Source organism: Cyprinodon variegatus, unplaced genomic scaffold, assembly GCF_000732505.1.
Source record: "Cyprinodon variegatus isolate N-32 unplaced genomic scaffold, C_variegatus-1.0 Scaffold286, whole genome shotgun sequence".
NCBI classification, from domain to species: domain Eukaryota; kingdom Metazoa; phylum Chordata; class Actinopteri; order Cyprinodontiformes; family Cyprinodontidae; genus Cyprinodon; species Cyprinodon variegatus.
The window spans coordinates 254,400-274,215 of record NW_015150739.1 but is presented as its reverse complement, the minus strand read 5'-3'; the positions used below and the strand labels follow the sequence as shown (position 1 = coordinate 274,215).

Genomic DNA, 19,816 nt, shown 5'->3' with positions numbered 1-19,816 from the left:
TCACCTTGGTCCAGCATAAAAGACAAGAATAAAATCCCAGAATATTAAGGTAGAAGATCAGAAAACAAGAGACTCTTGAAGACCAGAAAATCTTCCCTCATCTCAACCATACAGGGTCAAAGCATAACACAGAGTCAGGTCTGCCTCGCTACAGAGGAGGGCAGTGAGTAAAGTGGCCTATGCTCCTAAATTCATTACTGCAGCTTAACCGAAGTCTTGGGCAGAGTCCCAGTTCAGCACTTTTCTCCATCTAATGTTTTATTCATTGTCTTAATTTCACTGGCAGGTCTCCCCCTGAGGTGGATAAGTGCTTCTGATAGTGTCATTAAAAAGTGTGAAAAAAACAATGGCTGCTATTTGAATTAGTGATCTTATTAATGCACCTCTAATGGCTTAAATGGAGCAAACTGTGTACTATAACACTAAACTTAAATGAATGTAAATACCCAAAAAAAAAGTACTGCCTATTCCTAGATGTTATCTAAAATGTGGAGTAAGAATTAGATTTTCTTCAATTTTTTTCTCTATTTAAAATCACATAGTTTCACCTTTGATCTTATACAGGAATGAGAAAAAAAACTAACAGGCTGTAATGTTTGCAAACCTGCTTTTTTCTTTACCTTAATCCTCCCCAATATTAATCCTATGCAGTAGACTTTCACACCTTGTCAATAATCATGCCTAACCGTGCTGAGCTTGCTACCAGGTAGGGAAATGTGCATGGATGATGTGTTAGCTCTGGTGCGCCAAGAAAATGAGTGAATTAGGCAAACGTAGCCTCGACAGCTGTCTTCTTGCTCCCTCATTCAAGAGCAGAACTAATGAAAACAGTTTTAAGGAGGCAACACAAAGGTTCTCCCAGTGGATCCATAATATTAACTTGGAGCTCAGATTTTAAGCTCATAGCGTTCTGAGCTTTATCTCTTTTCTGCTGCATTTTTAACGAACTCCCCAATAATAAACCTTTGGACGAATTCCCCAGGCTGCACAGGCAGGGAGGTCGGTTAATTTTAAAAATTAAAGGTGAGGAAAAAGGTGTTTTTTTGCTCCCCTATAAATGCAGGTGGGGATTAATTCAGGGTATTTTAATTTTCAAGGTTTCCAATATGCTCCACCTCTACAAGAGGATTACTTACACTGTAATTTAAGTTTTAGGTAAATCAAAATTATAATGTTATCACCTTCTGCTCTCTCTAGGAAGTGGATTACAGGATGTAAGAAAAAAAAAAAACTACCTGCTATGCTGCTGATACATAAAGGCAGGTTGAATTTTTTTTTCAATAACACATCCATCTCACAAAGCGCAATCATTTCTCCACTAGGCCAACGGCTCATATTGGCAACAGCTGCCAGCACAGATATGAAACCCCAGCTTCAAATAACCAGGCAGGGATAATCCCACAAAATGATAGACCCGGCGATGGAAATAACATTCGCACAAACTAGATGTGACCCTAGCCAAGCCCTTTAGTTGGTTTGCTGTCTGCCTGAGGAAAAAATGTAAACAGCTCTCTGGGCCATGTGTGACACCTTGGCTGGACATTTGCTCGAAATGGAAGGTGATGCTGACCTCTGACCTCAGAGATCCGGTAGACAACTGCCTCTGGGCAGCTGCTGTTTGCACTCTCAAAAGCACGTCCAGCTGCACGAGTCCTGGTGAATACAGGGACTGCCACAATCAGTTAGGAGAAAAATGAGCTGAAATTCAATGAAGTCTGAAAGTCATGCAAACAAAAACAACACAACTGTGTTGATAAATGGTTGTTTATTTAAAAAGAGAATTCAGAGGTAATTGGAAAAGGCACCCAGCTCAGTGGAGTTGTGGTTCCTAAAGCCCCTGCAGATCGGTGCTATGGCCAATTAGCAGGATATGTGGAAAGAAGACACTGAACAATTGCACAAAAATGTAACCATTCATTGGGATTAACTCTTTGTATTGCTTCCAACTAAAGAGGTATGATTAGATTCTTTCAGTGCTAATTTAAATAACTCTTATCTCTAAGCTAATTCAAACCCCTGAAAAAAATGTAAGTAATACACCACAATGGTTGCTTTTTTATATTCATTATATCAAATCATGGTAAACGGTAACTCATCTTCCAAATCACACTAAATAACATCATCTTTATCAACGTAGTTTTACTTTTAAACATTTGAAACTTCATAGGAACAAGTAGGCCAGGGCGAAATATTGATTTAATTAATTTCATTTTTTGTTGCAGTATATTGAGTTTTGCGCAACAGTGTACTTTTTGTCTCCCTGTAGGTTTCTTAGCGTTGCTTTCACATTGCAGTAGGGCAAGTGACACCTCACACAAAACAGCAAGCAACATCATAGCATGAGAGTCGGACATTTGTTCCCAAGAAAAGGATGATCTGTTGTTTGGAAATGGTGTGGGCTTGTTGGGATAGACGGGGAACAAGAGACCTCATCCTGCAGCAGTGACCCAAAGGCCTTAGCAATCAAAGGCAGCTGCACCACAAACCTTATTCAAGACCTTCTTCGGCGAAAGGAAAAAATGCCACTCTCTCTGAGACTAACAAAACCGCACTGACCAACAAACCTCAGCTAAAGAATAGCTAACTGCAACCAAACCTTTTGTACAAGGCAACACATGACAGGAAATGGGCAGAATCAGGAAAAATGTCACTTTGCACATAGCCAAAGAGATGCTGCCCATATGAACCGTGGGGAAGATGAGGTTTATTAATATGATTCATATCTTAGACCCTAAATATGAGCTACCATGCCCCTAGTACTTCAAGTACGGGTGACAAAAAAAAAAAAAAAAAAAATCAGAACAACTTGCGACTCAAATTAAAAAGGTCCTATTGTCCAGCCCTAGGGATAATCAAAAAATATTCACAATCTGTAAATCTTTTATCTGCCATTATCTGTCATTATTTATCCTGTATTATAACCCCTCTAATATATAAATATAAATATATATATATATATATATATATATATATATATATATACATATACATATATATAATCCATATCCTAACGTTCCTGTATATTATGTATATAATTTTTTATATTTATTTGTTATATAGCCTCTTACAATTACTCTCTGTTTATATATACCATATATAGTCCATGCATACATAGTTTCTGTGCACATCTAAATAAATATTTATATCCTGTATAGTACTTCTGGATAGATGCAAACTACATTTAATTCCTTTGTACTTGTGACAGTGTAATGACTATAAAGTTGAATTCTGTTTTATTCTATATGAGCAGCGACATCATGGTGTAAACACATATTCATTGTTAGAGCAAAGTAAGATAAAGAAATTGTTATTTTGTGCTTGAGCTTTGATGAATATAGAGTTTTGTATAACCACAGTAAAGGTTTTTGTAAATCCGTAATCATTCTCCAAACACACCATGATCAAGGGAAGGTAAGAGCTTTAGGTTTTATCACTCTATATCTTTTGCAATACTTGCTTCAAAATTTCCAAGTCAAATTCTAGACTGAAATTGGATTTAGGTGCTGAGGTTTAACCTTAAACCGGTTCAAATCCAGCTCGCTTTTTTAAGAGCTATGAGTCCAACCTTTCCAGCCTATTTAAATGTCAATACATTAGTTTATGCTTGAAATATTTATCATTGCTACATATTTTAACACAAACGCCAAAATTTTAATAACTGTGATGAATTCGTACACACTTTGCATAATACAGAACTTTTATATGGTTACACCTATGCTGTGAAAAACTCAGCCTATACAAATCTTCAATGCCATAAATCAAACTACAAACAGAAGGGGCCTGTAGCCAGTCGCCAAGTTGCATGTATGAGACACAACTGGGCACAGATGGTAAGGGACGAAAAAACAGTTTGGTTTTGCATGCATCATTAGCATGAGCAATGACCCCAAACCTTGGCACTGTGGTTTTGTGAGATTTACCACCCTTACTCAGCACCTCAAAAGCCCAGTAGTGCATCCCAATTGCGCACTATTGCTGTTTTGCTGAGCAACCGTTCTCTAAAAGGTCTCAGATTGTATTCTCACTTTATATGATGTAGTTCCTCTTTTAAATATGTTGCCATATATAGCACAAATAATGAATGTTTTGCTATTCCAATGCACAAAATCACGTGTTCATCAAAAATATGAGTTGGAAATTCTATTTGAAACTGTTTTCAACAGCAAATAAAATGTATAAATATCCCAGTTGAAAGCTAAAACAAAAATGATTCCAAGTGACGCACCCCATAAAGCTGATAAATGTTTCAGTGTGGTAGCTTAATCACAGGAAGCTCATCAGTCTCAATGACAAACAGCTCCAGCCTGTTACTTCATACAGACAACACCTTCTAGAGTGGTCGCTCATCCAAAACTACATAAATCCCCGGCAGTGATCCACAGCTCTCATCAGGAATAAATAATGCTAACTTCACTGGAAGAGCCATCCATCATGGATGCCCTGCACACATTGTTTCCTTCATGCTCAAACCCCCACTTCATGCTGAGACAGAGAGCAGTCAGATATCATCCTCAGCATCATTCGGTGTAAAACGAGAGCCTGCTTTCGATTTGCTAAAAAAAAAAAGCTGTGAAACTGTGCAATAAGAGGCCACTTCTGACAAGTGTGAAACTGTAGCTACAGCAGGCTGGGACAAGAGCAGACCTGTCCTAAATATTAACAATGTTGCACAAATAAAAATGTTTTTAATATTTTCCAGGATTTCATTCTGATTGAATTGTAGAGTTCATAATAGCTTTGCAGTTTTCCTCATGGATTTTTAAACTCAACGTTTTGTCTCCAAATTGCTTATTTTTAGAAAAAAAAAGTCAAAACTTCCAATTATTACTTTTAACAATGGAAATTCCCACATTCCTACTTAACAGTTCATCCGTCGCTCCTCAGTTTGAGCCTGTTTTGTCCTGCTCAAGGTTGAGAGGCGACTGGAGCATGTGCTAGCCGCACGGGGACAAAACAGCACGGTAGAGCCTGGGCAGATGGCCAGCCCATCACAAGGACACGCAAGACAAACTACCAGTCAATTTAGCTTCATCAATTACTCTGAAATGCACTATTTTGGATTCCTAAACACAGATCAGTAAAAGAGAAAACTGCAATGCTTTGCAAAAGTAGTCCTATCAATTGAAATTTTTTTTTTCCATTTGTCAGTTTTCAGATGTATAAAGTTCAAAGAGACACACCCCAAAAAACCTACAGCTCTAATAGCAGCTTAGAAAGTATTGATTTAGGGTGTCTGAATACAAATCAACACCTCACTTTACATATTTTCTCTATAAAAATGTTGAAAAACCATGCATTATTCTTTTTCTAGAAACATAAATATGCACCACTGTACCTGGAGTTGATCTGTCAATATTATGATGAAATGTGGAAATTTGAATATGAATCTAAGACTTTGAAAGAGTGTGCAAAAAAATATGGTTGATAACTACAAGCTTACATCATATTTACAAATGATGTTTCCATTTACAATCAAATAAGGCACTTGGGTGCTGTTTCATATGGGGCATTGGTTTTCAAAACCTTCACATCTTAGGGTCACATTCTGTGGCTTTCAGTGGCCTTTACTCGGGACGATTGCAGGAAGAAAGCTGTTCTTTAGTTGTTTTCCATTGCATTGTGGTTGTGGTGAACTTAGCGAGACACAGTGGATGCCTGTAAGCATTTGAGCAGCACTGGTTCAGTAAAAGAGTTTTTTTTCCACTGTAAAGGAGAGCGTGCTAGAGTTAACAGCTTGATGTGCAGACCATAGTAAACCACGTAACATAAGGCTATTTCTAGCAGACTTCAGTGGCTGTTTGTGTTTGCAATCATCCACCCTGCAATGTGTTCAACAGAGTGTCTGACCAAGACTGAGCATGATGTATAAATCTGGCCTATTGGAACATAGTTACAACAATATACATTTTATTGTGATCACAAAAATAAATCTAGCTTAATGGACCTGTTATTGTTGTTTTGTTTTTCTTTTTTTATCTGGTAGAATCTAATAATGACTGATCTTTTTATGGCATATTTCACATAAAAAACAAAAATCTGCTTCATGTTCTTTTGCAGTAGATTTTATAAACCAAATCTGAGATTATCCCTATATATGAATAAAAGCATATTTTCCTTATCCTTTAAAAAAACTATTTAAGCACAAAATGTGCCAGTATCTATTGTTTTGATTCTTTGATATACATTGAGAAGATAATTGTATTTGTTTGTTTTGATTAATGTAATGAATTTTAAATCATTTTGACTTTAGGGTATCAGGGGCAACTGGCAACCTAACTTGATCCAATGAGAAATCAAATCTTTACCTTTATTACATTTGTGTTGTTTTAATAGGTGGTTCACTAATGACTTGACATGTTAGAACTTCTCTCTAAGCCACTCTTCTGGGAAAAAATAAGAAAACAGTTGTTTTAAGTAATGTGTGTTTAGAACTACTATTTAGGGGATTGCAACAAGTTACCGGCAACTGTCAAATGAAACGAGGCATTTAAACGCACTGAAATGTATTTTCAGGTGACTTATTTTAAGATCTAAAGACCAAGCAGTTCTCAACACACAGAAAATAACTCACAGAGAGAGCTTAAAATCCAGTGATCCATAACATTTCAGTAAAACACCTTTAAAAAAAAAAAATTGTGAAACAGTTAAAGGTATTGTGGAGGATTTTTCATAAGTTTTTGAAAAGACCCGCCCTCCACACTTAAAAAAAAAAAGCACATGCACAACCCAGTACCCGCACCTGAGAGGAAGTGACTGTTAAATGCGTGCAAAGAGCATGCACAAGCCCATTTCTCCTTGTGCAAGCTCTGTTTAAAAGCTGTTTGCGTCGCTCATACAAGCTTACTTTCCATAAGAAGATTTGCAATTTTTCCACTTTGTCAGACTCACCATCAGTAAGTGAAAATGGGGATAACCACGTATGATGGCCTTACGTAAACATATCTCAAGAATGATTGACAATTGGGAGGACCACTTATTTTGATGATCCACCCAGAAAAATAATCCTCCACTATACCTTTAAGTAACAATTCAGGTGCTTTTGGGGGGTTGAATTGGATGTTTGGGTTATCCTTTAGTGTATCTTAGAATTGTTTTCTAACTAATGTTGAGAAAAATGTGAAAGAGTGTCCTGGTCTTCCTCTGAAAGTCATCCAAATGAAGCTTTCCTCACACCTGTCTGCAGCTACAGGTACAGACATCGGCTCCAGCTTTGAAATGGGCAACAAAGACCACAGTAAACCTCCTATGGTCTGGATTCAAGGAGACATTTGATCAAATCAAGAAAGCATGCCGACCAATCACCTTGCACACTAACATATTAACATTTTCATATATTTTACCCACTTTATTCAGATTCCCCTAAGTACAAACAATTGAAAACACATCCCTTGTTTAATTCATAGACAGTAAAGTGATTAAAGAATTATGGGCATACTGTCTTAAGCTGTCTTCAAGAATTGCACCTACTGTAGTTTGTCCAGCCTTATATCTGATAAAGCAAATATAAAATATGGCTACAAGAGTAAAACCGTTAGCAAAGCCAGATTCCTATCTAAACTCCACTTGCTTGACCAAACCAGTAGAGTTAAACCTGGTTATTTCCTGCTGTAAGACTGTTGTATAAACATGTCACTGCAGAATTACCTGATCTGAAACATTTGAAACACACCAATGTGAGTTAACTGAAAATCTAAAAACTGTTTGGAGGTAAAGGGACAGTCATGTGTGCCCTGTTGAGTAATCCCCAAGTGAATCAATGACTCGGCCTGCTGGAGCAGATGCTGGGATAAAAAAGCCCCCTAACCGTGAGGTCAGATGCTTCATTTGAGAAACACACAGTGTCGCTTCAGGCTCTCAGGCTAAAAAAAAGGAGGAACAATAAATAAAAAAGGTGCTAAATGAGAGTAATCAGACTGGGGCTACAATCCATACGCCTCTGGTTAGAGGCTTTCTTATACGATGGAATGATGATGTTAAATTTTCAAGAAAGGCCTCTGAGCTCACATTGGAGAAAGAAATGTGGGGCAAACCGAGCTTTGCACCAGTAGTCAGGTCACACACAGTGTTTATTACAGCTTCTAATCTGTGGCTGAGTTGAATAAATCAGTGCACTACTTATTTCAAGACTTATGGCATTTGTCTGGAGGAAAATGAAGGCATATTGAATAAAGCAGTGTATTATTTAAATGTGTTGTTGATGCTGGATGCTACGGTGATTCAAGTGCAAGTTGTCTTAGACAGAAGAACCCATTTTAAGTCCAAAAACCATGTTTCATCTTTAATTTACCTTTTAATTTTGACTAATCAAGCCTGTAGCCTTTGTTCAAAGCCACAGAAATATTTCATATCTATTGACATCTCTGTGTCACATATGGACATTTCTCTTCAGATTTATTTAATGCAGAATAATCTTAGTTTTCTTGATTAAGTGACCTTAGAAAAAATGTTTATTTTCCCAAAATCATGGGATGTATATTTTTATATTGTATGGGATGTATATTTTTATCTTTTCCAAATATTCCATTCCAACTGCATACACATCTAGGATATAGTGGTTCTTTATCATGCAGTTCTATAAACTGCATAGGAACCCTCTGTTTTTTTTTACTGAATATTTTCCCCCTGAGAAATCTCTTGCTAATATTTTAATAACAAAGGCTTTCAATCTCTGTGCTCCAGTAATTACTACAAAACAGCTGGTTCATCCCCGCAAGAGCTATCATATGTACCTAAAAAAAGAAACAGAAAGGTAGCCCAAATACTGCTAGCAATTTTACATGCAGTAAATGTGTGGCCGAGAAACTCAGAACCGACACAAATGGTAAACCAGACTTTATTTATTCAAAATTCTTCCTGTTTTTCATGAATGAATGCTTCATCATCTTCTTTTAAAGAATACTGCACCTAAATCACTGCTGAGCAAAAGGTGAAGCAGCTCTGCTTTTGTAAGTAGGAAAATTAATCAGAGGCACTTTCTCGCTTCACAGAAATCAGAGAAATGAGATGACCAGGAGCAGAACTAGAGTGTACCAGCTGGAGACCACGCACGCTAGGCCCCGTCTAAATCTTCCTAATCACCCATCCCACTCTTTGTATAATTATATATTTCAGCGATGGAGAGAATCCCTACCACATTTGGAACGCCTACTGTGTGTGTCTCAGCTCTGTACACAGTCTTTATCAACTTGTAGGAAGTAACAGGCACAAGACATCACACATGCAGACAAATCCCTTGTGAGGAGTAATTTTATGCCACAGTGTATATAGTCTTTAAATGCTGGATTGGTTTAAAATTCAATAAGGGGAATATGTGCATTTTGACCTCCTCAGTTCATCAAAATAAAAACAAAAAAAGCACAACCACAGATCCTATAAGAAATACCCATCCAACTAAATGTATACAGACTACATAAGTGTCCTTATCAGAGGTGCATGCAAGAGGTCCCTGAAAACTCTGTAGGAGCAGCAGAAAAGCTGTTGACACGACAACTCTTTTGTCTGACTGTCAAGATGTTCATCAAAAGCCCTGTACAGTCCCACCTGCACCAAACAAGTGGAAGAAGGTGATCTGGTGTGCTAAAACTATATTGTATTTCTTTTGTCTATATGCAAAACTCCACATTTCATTAAAAAATTACCCTAACATTGACACATGGTGGTGGCGGGATCATGGTGTGGAGACTTTCGTGTGCAGGGGAAGGAAAGCTGGTTTATAGAAAAATGAGTGGAGCAAAATACAGAATAACAATGAAGACATGTTATAGTAAAACTGAAGTGGACCAGAGAGTAGAAGAGGGGTTCACCTTCCAACAGGTAAATGACTCTGCTGGTACAAATGCAACTACTAGATGTCTAGATAAAAACATATACATTATTTTAATACTAAACATGCACCAGGCAGGATTTTGGGAGCCGCTCTCCAATCACAAAATCAGTATCCGTCGATCGCCGATGACAGTATCAAATCCATAAATTCTTCAGCTGCTGTCTCATGTACATTGACATTGTATCATTAAGTATCAAAAATATAGGAGATGAGAAAGTATCATGAACTCACTGCTGCTTTCGTGAAGGTGGCAGGTAAGACAAGCTTGCGAGATAGAGAAAATAATGTAGACAAAGGATGAAGCAGGAATGCTCTTAAGAGGTCTGTAGAAAGCTTTTAATAAAGCTGTTTTCATTTAGCCCTAGAAGGACTGTTTCATCATCCTACCTACAGTGTGAAGACCACTGATTTTAAGCACCGGTCATTGTTTTGTTGATGACTGGTGCTTAAAATCAGTCCCCTTCCCCTCCATCACAATGTATGCCTGCAGGCTCCTCTAATCCTCCGTTGTTACCCTTCCACCTCTGGAAGTTAGCCTCTAGAGGCTAGCCTCGATTATCCGTAGGCTTTCACTGCTCATTCTCCATGGAGGGCTTCTCCAAAAGACCACTGTCCTACTCCCAGTCAACAGTAGCCTCTGCCCCACAATCAGCATCCTTTTTCCCTGGCAGATCTATTCAATCCCCCACTGTGCTCCTTAGATGCTCCGCAGTTAGCCTATCTGGCCTCGGTCAGCTATAGCTCCTCCCCTCCCAGGAGCTGTTTCGTCATGGACTTATCTATTCCGCTGTGCTTCTCCACTCTCCTCTTGATCTGACTTATCTGTCTGCTCTGGTGCACTGTCTGCCCAGTGATCTACCACTCTGGTTTCTCTGCTGCAGAGGGCAGCATGGCTGGCACCCGGTTATAGTGCTCTCGCTCCCTATGTTCTCCCCACTGCTACTATCTGAGCTACTAACTCCTCTTCCCTCTGTTGTCAGGGTGATTTGTCCCTCTGTTTTGGGTACTCTGACCAAAACAAACATGGACCAAGCATGGGAGAAACATGCATGTCCGCTCAGAAAAAAGTCATCAACAACACAATGACTAGAGCTTAAAATCGGTGGTCTTCATAATGTCCGTCCGGTCGCCGATCATGTGAAAATCGTTTGATTTCTGAGCACTGCCAATTGACCGGTGCAAGTCTAATAGTCTTGTGAAAGTTCAATCCCAAATGTAACGAAAAATCGGTGGTGACAGACAAAAATTGTGTTTCCAGAAGGTCTCTGGCTATTTGCTGAAGTTATTTGCAAATCTCAAAGATTTGTGACAACAGTGTTTTCCTGAGGTCGCCTACTAAAGGGCTTTAGTGTATGAAAACTAAGCTCAACAGGAACAGTAAATCTGCAGAATTTTTACTCTACAAAAAGGTAAATGATGCATCTTTGAGACCTTAGTTATATATTCATTGTTTGGTATTTTCTTTAGCTGCTTTCCTGAATGAAGCCCATCTTTAGAACGAGGAAGGAGAAACTCCACTGAGAGACGTGGGCTGCTTAGAGAGAAAATAGTTTACATGGACAATTTTAAACTTGTCTTTATCTCAGTGGTTATAAACAGAGGTTCTTATATCATTCTTATATCAATGTTCTGTATAACCCAGCAGATCCTGGAACACTTTGTGGTTTGTTGCAAATACAGTTAGAAAATGAAATGATGACTAGATATATCTGGTAATAAAATCACATTCATTAGAAGAGTTTCATAAAAATGACTCAAAATATTTAGAAACATAAAAAAGAAATGCAAATGCAGTTAAGGGATTAAATTGCACCAATTTAACTTTGTAAAACGCAGTGGCGGAGCTAGATGAGGGGCCATGGCCACCCCTGGCCCCCTTAGCCAATCATTGACGACCCTACCATTTATTTCCCTCTAATACAGATGGTGGCAAAACATTTTAATTTTTCATTTATTAACAATTACTTGACAACAGAAACACTGTGGGTAATTATGCGCATCAATATACTAACATTAAAGATGATAAATGCAGAATTCATGCTCTTTTCAGAACTAGATTTTGGGTTTTATGGGGTAAAGAGAAAATTCAACATATTCTCATTATGAGTGCGTATGAAATCGTACGAAAAGTTATGCACACTATTTCGTACGTTTTTGGACGTTTTTCCTCAAAAAACCACATCAGTGCGCATGCTCTGGCAGACAAAAAAAAAAAGCAGATCTGCGGGCGGACGTAAAAATGGGAAAAACAGTGCAATCATCACTTATTCATGTCTCTAACTACGTTGCTTGCTGTTTTATATCTTAGGGTTAGGGTTAGGGTCAGGGTTAGGGCTAATTGTAATTTATATTCTATATTCGCGAATGGTGCGTCAGATGCGCATGCGTATACGACGAAAAAAACGTCCAAAACGTACAAAATTACGGTGCATAACTTTTCGTACGATTTCACAAATGGTTGGAAAATTATGTGTCTCTGCAAGTCATCTAGGAGTCTTCAGTAAAATTATAGATTAATAATTTTAATAAAAAAGTATTAAATGATCAATTTATGTAGATATTAGTATTTGTAAATATAAATTTTATGCAGAATAATTACTGATAGAAGTAGGTAAGTAATGACAATGGAAAAGATGTTCGCCCAAAACTCAAACCAGAAAGAATTTGATCCACTATACTTTTTATCTAGAAAGCACGGACTTTTGAATATATTCCTCTATTTGTAAGCAAAGGCTATTGGAAAGTATAGTTTGTCTTTATTTAGAAAATATGGATGTTTTGCTCGCTAATTTTCCTGTTGGAAAAGTGTTGATTGACCCTGAGGTTTTGGTGCATATCTACTTCAACCACCCCTCAGTGTACATTGTTTATTGCCTGGCCACCCTTATTAAAATTTTCTGTAAAAATGTTCCCTGAGAGAAAATACTTTTTATTTCCAATCATAAGAGAGAAGTGGAATCAAAACCAAATCCTGAATTTGTGCATAAACTTGTCCAAAAAAGTCTTTCTGATCAAAATTGTAAAGGCTTATTTTAGAAGGGCGTTTCATTTAAATCAAATATAATTTCAATGAAGAAGCAGCTAAGAGAAAAATAAAATATCATGGAATGGTGTTTTAGAGAAACAATAACTAGCTTTAAAATCTATGAGAACTGCTCCCAGTCATTCCCGCATGCGCTTCCTAACACTATGTGGTCTGCTGGGAGTCTGCTTGGACAAAGGCTAAAGAGGACCACTTCATGCCTCCTGAGGTTTCCTAAGCTCTCATTGGTCAGCAGAAAATCCTTTTGTTTTGACTCAAACGCAGTTTCTCATGAATAGTAGCGGAAACTTATATCTAAGACTGTTATAAATCACCCCTAGTTCATTTATTCCCATTCACTCAACAGTAAATGACTGGTCAGATTAAAGTGTTCATATCTGTTACTCAGTCACAGCCTTACATTTGAAATAGCAGTAAAAATGAGAGAAGTCAGATTAGAATACATAGTGAAGCATTCATTCTGTGCGCAGGCAGCGCGCGCCTGATCGCTGAAAGGACTCCGTTATATTAGGTGATGTCTCAAACAGAGACATACTGAGAGTCAAATCAACCCCCCAAAACTTTTCCATTTCTGCTCCCTTTGCAGAGGAATGAAATCAGAAAACAGATTCGAATGAAGATATGTACATTTTTTTGTTATATATAAAAAAAGAAAAAGGCGGTGATATAGCACTAACAATACAGGGAATAAAACCTACCATGAGTTTTGTTGCTGGAAGCCGGCAGCAGCAGCAGCGCTCACACGATCAGCCGGATAAAACAACTTCTCATCGCCGATTGATGTATTTCCATCCCGATCGCTACCCACGCATTTAATAACACTTAGAAATCCGTGTAATTCTTATTTCCTGTCCAATCTGGTGGTACCTAAAGGGAAACAAGTGGTGCAAACCTCATATATATATGTGTGTGACTGTCTCTGTCTTCGGAGCTCTCGCTATGAGCGCAGGAAGGAGCTGCCTCTCTATTTCTGTTTCTCTTTGCTGGTGATGAGGGCGAGGGGTGAGACAGGAGCAGAGGACATCCTCTGAACGACAATGAAAGTGAATACAAATCAGATAAAATACTCTTTCTATATTTAATTAAAGCATTGAATATCGTATATATATATATATATATATATATATATATATATATATATATATATATATATATATATATATATATATAATTTTTTTCAGAAATTAAAGTGCAGCACTGATCCAATGTAACCAGTGTGGGAGAAAAAATATGGTCCAAATAAAAGCATTAACTTATTCCCAAAACCAAAATTTCACCGGTTCAATTTGTCAAACCAGGACCTTTTAAAGAAATCTATTATTATTTATGCGTATTTGTCCGTTTCTAATTAGAATTGAGTTGCACATACAATAATAACAAACTAGTTGTACAATTCAGACAACATGACACTTTAATAGAGAGGAATCATTGTAGGAGGCTGGTGAAAATTCTTAGTCATCCAGGTCATTGTTTTAGACTTAGACAATGTTTGTATACACAGAGTGTATACGAAACGAAATTTTCTCATTTTTCATGACATTTCCATAAATTAAAGTGCAGCAGTGATCAAATGTAACCAGTGTGGGAGAATAAACATGGTCCAAAAAAAAGGCATTTAGTTATTAAAAAAAAAAAAAAAAAAGAATTGAACTGGTCAATTTGCATGTTATCTAAGCCATAAAAGGGCTTTTGTTGGGCTACTTTATAAAGCCTGGAACTCAACACTACTCCAGACATTTCGAATTGAGAAAGCTTTCTGGATGGGAAGCGAGATGTTTTCAAACTTGGAAAACAAAGTCCAGTGGTCTGCTTTTAACATTTTTTTGGGTAATATTGTAGGTCTTCTGTTCCTTTCCCAAAACTATTTTTCCATTTTGTGTTCAAATGTTCATTTTGGGTATAATATGGACTCCATTTTTCAATTAATATTCAATACTTATCAAACAGTATAAGCTTTTGTCCCTTTATTTACATGACTAATCTGTACACACAGCACTGTGCATTCTTTGGTCATTTCTTACTACTGTACAACAATGAGGATCTTTTGAAACAAGACCAAGGTAGAATAGGTCTGATTATTGCTGCTACCCATCAAGGTGACTGCTTTTCAAGATAGACACAAAGAGAAAATTGTGGACCGTCTTTGTTAAACAAACAAGATACAAATGATATTAACTGCAATCCCCTAATGGTATCTTACATAAACACAACAGTGAACATGAAAATATATGTTCAGTCATTGAAAACTTCCTGTGTTTTTACAACTTCAATTCTTATTTATTTATTTATTTATTTATTTATTTATTTATTTATTTATTTAGAGTGTAGGATGACAAATTTGTTGCAAAATTAGATAAAAACAGCTTGAGTAATTTTTAAAAATGTCTAGAAAGGAAATCCACTAAAATATAATGTGTGCATATTAAACTTGTTGCAACTATTTTAATTGAAAAAGTTTATGTATATCAAAGCACATCCATGGAAAACATTGATGAAACATTGAAAAAACGAAATGTTCCTCACAGTAAATTATTTTTTAAATCCTCTAGTTAAACAATTGTGATCAGATCAGTATTGGTATTTATTTTCCAAATTTTGTAACTTTGCAAACATAACCTGTTATAAAGCAGCAGAAGAAAGATATGGCATAATAAAAAATAATTATGATTGATGTAGTGTATATTTGCATTTAGATCACACAAATTCAACTTTGTGGAAATTATAGCCACAAGTATGTCCTCTTTTTTTCTAAACAATTCAGGCTCAGTCAACTTTAAGTATTTGCAAACACAAGTTACCAAGTCTTTGCCCATTCCGGCTTAGGACTATGCTTTATTCCAACCTTCTCAATCATAACTCAGACTGTAATTTTAGATCTGTTGTCTTGCTGGGAGACCAAACCTTACCCTAAAGAATTTCAGTGTCAAAATATTTAATTTTTCTAGTTCAAACTCTGACCAGCTTTCAATATCTTCTGTAGAAATGCATCCACATTTCTTGATACTGCCCCTAACATGTTTCACAGTAAGGATGATGTGCTCAATGTGATCTACAGTATTGCTGTTTCCCCTCCAATTTCACCTCCCACTCCCCAATTATCTGCTTATTTGTGTTAATGTCTAATTGAAAATCCCAATAAAACTCTAAACAAGACAAAATGAGAAAAGGATCAGAGGGTATTGATACTTTTGCACAGCAGCTTGTCCATGACGAGGTTCAGGAGGTGGAGGGGAAATGATTAATCTTGATACATCTGGAGAAATCAGAACACAAACCATTGCTTATAACAATAATGACTGTGCAACATGTGGTCACCATCAGTGTGATTCACACAAGACCTCTTGGTTAGGACACATGGTCTCACATAGGTTTTAGTGATGTTACCACAGCTTTTGTTCTGCAGCTCTCTAATCACCAACTCAATCACTGCACAGGATAATTATAGATTTTTAAAGAATAGATTTTTATCCTCACAAAAGAAAGTTTTATGTGCTGAATCTCCAACTGGGTTTAGCAGGAATTAATCAGAAAGAGAGAGAACATCTTGATCAGGGGCTGAGTGTGTTATTGTTGGTTGTCTCTTCATCAGCTCATTCAAGGCAAATATTTGAGTCCTGTCTGCCCTTTGTTCTATTGCACATCTGCAGACAATCATGCTTAAAAGTCCTGAAATCCTCATTCTGTTTTCTTCATTACACACCAGTTGACATAGTGAAAAGTAAAATAAAAAAAAAAATCACATTTTGGTTCGACAGAAGAAAGTAAATTGTTCAGTTGGGTTTTTAACCATCAGGAAACCTTTTCTTAGCTTTTTTTAGTCATTAAAGTAATAAGAAAACAAAAAAAAAATCTTCCAGTAACATAAGTGTAATTCTTTACATCTTATGTTTTGGTTTCATTATTTGTAAGAACTCAATTTTGTTTCACTTTTTGGTTTACGTTTTGTAACTGAATAATTTATCATTTTGGGTTTGTTTTGACTCATATCACTTAGCTAGCACTTATTATTTGTAGATTATCCACTGTGAGCTCAAATGCTAGCCCTGAAAGACTGGTTGCTAATCTAAACAGAAACATTTACTACTGGCCAGGAGTGGGCTCATGAGAAGCAGTAGCCAAACTTCATATGTGAGTTTTAAATAATGGAAAAAAAGATACAAAAAAACAAAAAAAAAAACAAAGAAGATCAGAATGACACTAGCTGACTTTATGTAACCTTCCTTCTCTGTATTGGAAAATCCCTAAAATACTCCTGTTTCTGTTTAAGTAGACATTAACTTTCTTGAAACTCTGCCATAACTATCTGTTTTCCATTGAATCCGCAAATGTGGATTCATTGTATAAAAAAAAAAAAAAAAAAAAAGGAACAATAAGTTGTACATAAGAAGAAGTGCCTCTGAAATTGTCATGGACAAAGAACTCACCCTTTTTGGGATTGTTTGCTTCTCAATTAATGAATTCTTCTGGATTTTGGTTAATCCTTTCCCATTAAACTTTTCATCCACTGTTTCTGTGTCTCTTGTTAAGTAAGTTTTCCTTCATTTGGATCATAAGTTTTTGATCTTTATAGGTTGCATTCATACAAGAAAAAAACCTTGATAATTCAGCTGGACAACACAAGTGGTTAGAACAATGATTTATTTATAATATACTGTAAGTAAGCTTAGTATGGAGTCAGCTGGTAACACATGTGGGAATCAGTTTGTGAGAGAGTTAAAGGTTAAAGGCTGAGTTATGCTTGGCAATATCGTTAAAGTAAAGTGAAGTGAAACTGAAGTAAAGAAAGATAAATTAAACTAAACTTCTCAACTTCCAAGAGTGAACATAGAAGTTGATCTGAGCGAGGTATTGCAGCGCGCTGTAGATGCAGGATGTAAGTTGAGTAATGCTTGAGTTTAGCAAAAGGATATTCTGAAAGGCTTGGTTGAGAGGTGAGGCAGTAGGTCAGTGTCCAGATATCCAAGGTCAATACAGAGGCGAGACAGAGCAGTGAAATTGCAACAAAAAGCAAGTTCATAACTGGCAAAGGCAATCAGGGAATGCTGGATTGTTTACTCATAAAGAGGCTCGGTCCAAGTACCTCAAATCAGTTAGGATACTTAAACTTTGTTTATGCTTGATATGTCCGCGAATTCCACGCAGCCAAGTTACAATTCATTTTTAGCTTCCACACCCCTCCACGCATTGTCCATATGGAATGAATTTCAGCACCTGGGAAAATGTGTAGCATTGATGACAGATTAATGCGGAAAAAGATGGCAAGCTATTACTGGCTACGATTTGCAAACATAAATATCTGGAGACATTCTGAAAACTAGCTCATAGATATAACCTTTATCAAGAGGTTGTGGAAAAATTCTTGAGAAGAAATGACTGTTGGAATTGGAAGGCATGAAGAGGTTTTGAAAAATTTGTTGTCCGACTGTTGTCCACTTCCTCAAGTAGTGTGATGTTGTCAGCTTGCTGTGTGTGCTTAAGACGCCCCCTGGAGCCGGCCAGAATGGGGGAAAAGCTGAGTATAAATGCTGCAGATAGTGCGTTGGCTGGTTAATTTTCTGCACAGATTGTAAATGCATTAAATACAACCGAATCATGGAAGAAGTGCATCAATGGTCAGCATAATCAATTGCATTTGAATAATGTTGATGGTTAGGAAGGACCTAGGACCAAGAAGCTGTATGCTTTCTAGCACCAATGTAGTTTGCACAGGGACCTCCTGGCATTCCTATTTGCCACTAGGAGCTATGTGGATGCCCCTAATCATTTGTGTGACAGACCATACAGGCACAGCCCACCTCACAGACTAATAAAAACATAATTCTGTTATAAATACTGTGTGACAGGCATGCAATTGTCCTCATCATCATACTGTAAGTTGTGGGTTTCATAATAGAGAACTTCCACCACTCACTACCGTTGTATAACTGACAAGCATCATTCATCTGTTTGTCCATCATGTAATGATGTCCATAAGACTGAAGGCTGTCTTGATTCAGCAGAGCAGTCTGGGGCTCCTTTCCTACCCTTCGCAGTTTTCTTGCTGTTGACTTTGCAAAAGCTGAAGGGGTTGGAGCTAAGAGCAGCAGGCAGGAGCTACAGGTTGAGGTATTGAGATTGAGCCAGTGGCTTTCGAGAATCTGGCAGAAACTGGCTATGAGAGGAAGGTATAAAAGGTTGATTAATAGGTTTCGCTGTTGCATGTTAATGAGCTCAGCACAGGTGAGCTCACAGAGCATAACAGTTACGGTCCTGAACACTTCCTGCATATGTATTACTTCTCCAATAACACCACTTTTTGTTATATTTTCCGAGTAGATTGATGGGAAAATACATTTAGTTAATTTCACTTTTTTTTGTATTTATCCTTATCTCAAGAGATCTAATGTTTCCAAAGAACCAAATAAATAGTCAAGTGAGATGAGATTAATCAAATTTACCATGTTTGTGTTGGGGATTGGAGTTGGAAAACTATAGTGATATCTTCATGGGGACATTTTTCCAAGGATGTGTGGAAACTGACCTCATACTTGACTGATTCATACATTCCGTTTAACAGAAAGTTGTTTTTTTTATCTTTTTGTCTGGGACCTTTAGTGAAACGTTTAGTTTTCTGACCTTTAGACATATAGGTTTGTTGCTTGGTGTGGTTTAATGCCCTGGGACTCTGGCAGCTGGTATTGCATGGTTCATTACTTAACTACTAGCATATTACTCATTTTGTTCATTCCATGCTGAGCATATACATTGAATCTAAGCACTTATTTCACAACAGCACATTTAAAGGTCCTTTATCATGCAATTTTAAATAAGCAATCAGTGTATCAATTATAGATTTAGATAAAAATTTGACTGTGCATTTTAAAGGCCATTTTAAGAGTCCAAGTTATTTCAATACAATGAGCAGGATTTTGTTAAACTGTTAAGCAATGCAAGTCAAGTTTTTTTTT

General features: G+C 37.0%; 1 protein-coding gene across 2 annotated transcripts in view; it reads right to left on the bottom strand.

The window, feature by feature from the left end:
- Positions 1-13,817, bottom strand: part of chst15 (carbohydrate (N-acetylgalactosamine 4-sulfate 6-O) sulfotransferase 15) — a 46,997-nt gene extending 33,180 nt beyond the window's left edge. The window contains exons 1-2 of one of the 2 annotated variants that reach the window (XM_015383484.1): positions 13,568-13,817; positions 1,571-1,715 (exon numbers count right to left, since the gene is read on the bottom strand). The gene's annotated coding sequence lies outside the window, so the exon portion shown is untranslated. The remainder of the gene's footprint in view (positions 1-1,570; positions 1,716-13,567) is intronic. The other variant, XM_015383483.1, reaches the window with a different exon arrangement.
- Positions 13,818-19,816: the final 5,999 nt, after the last annotated feature.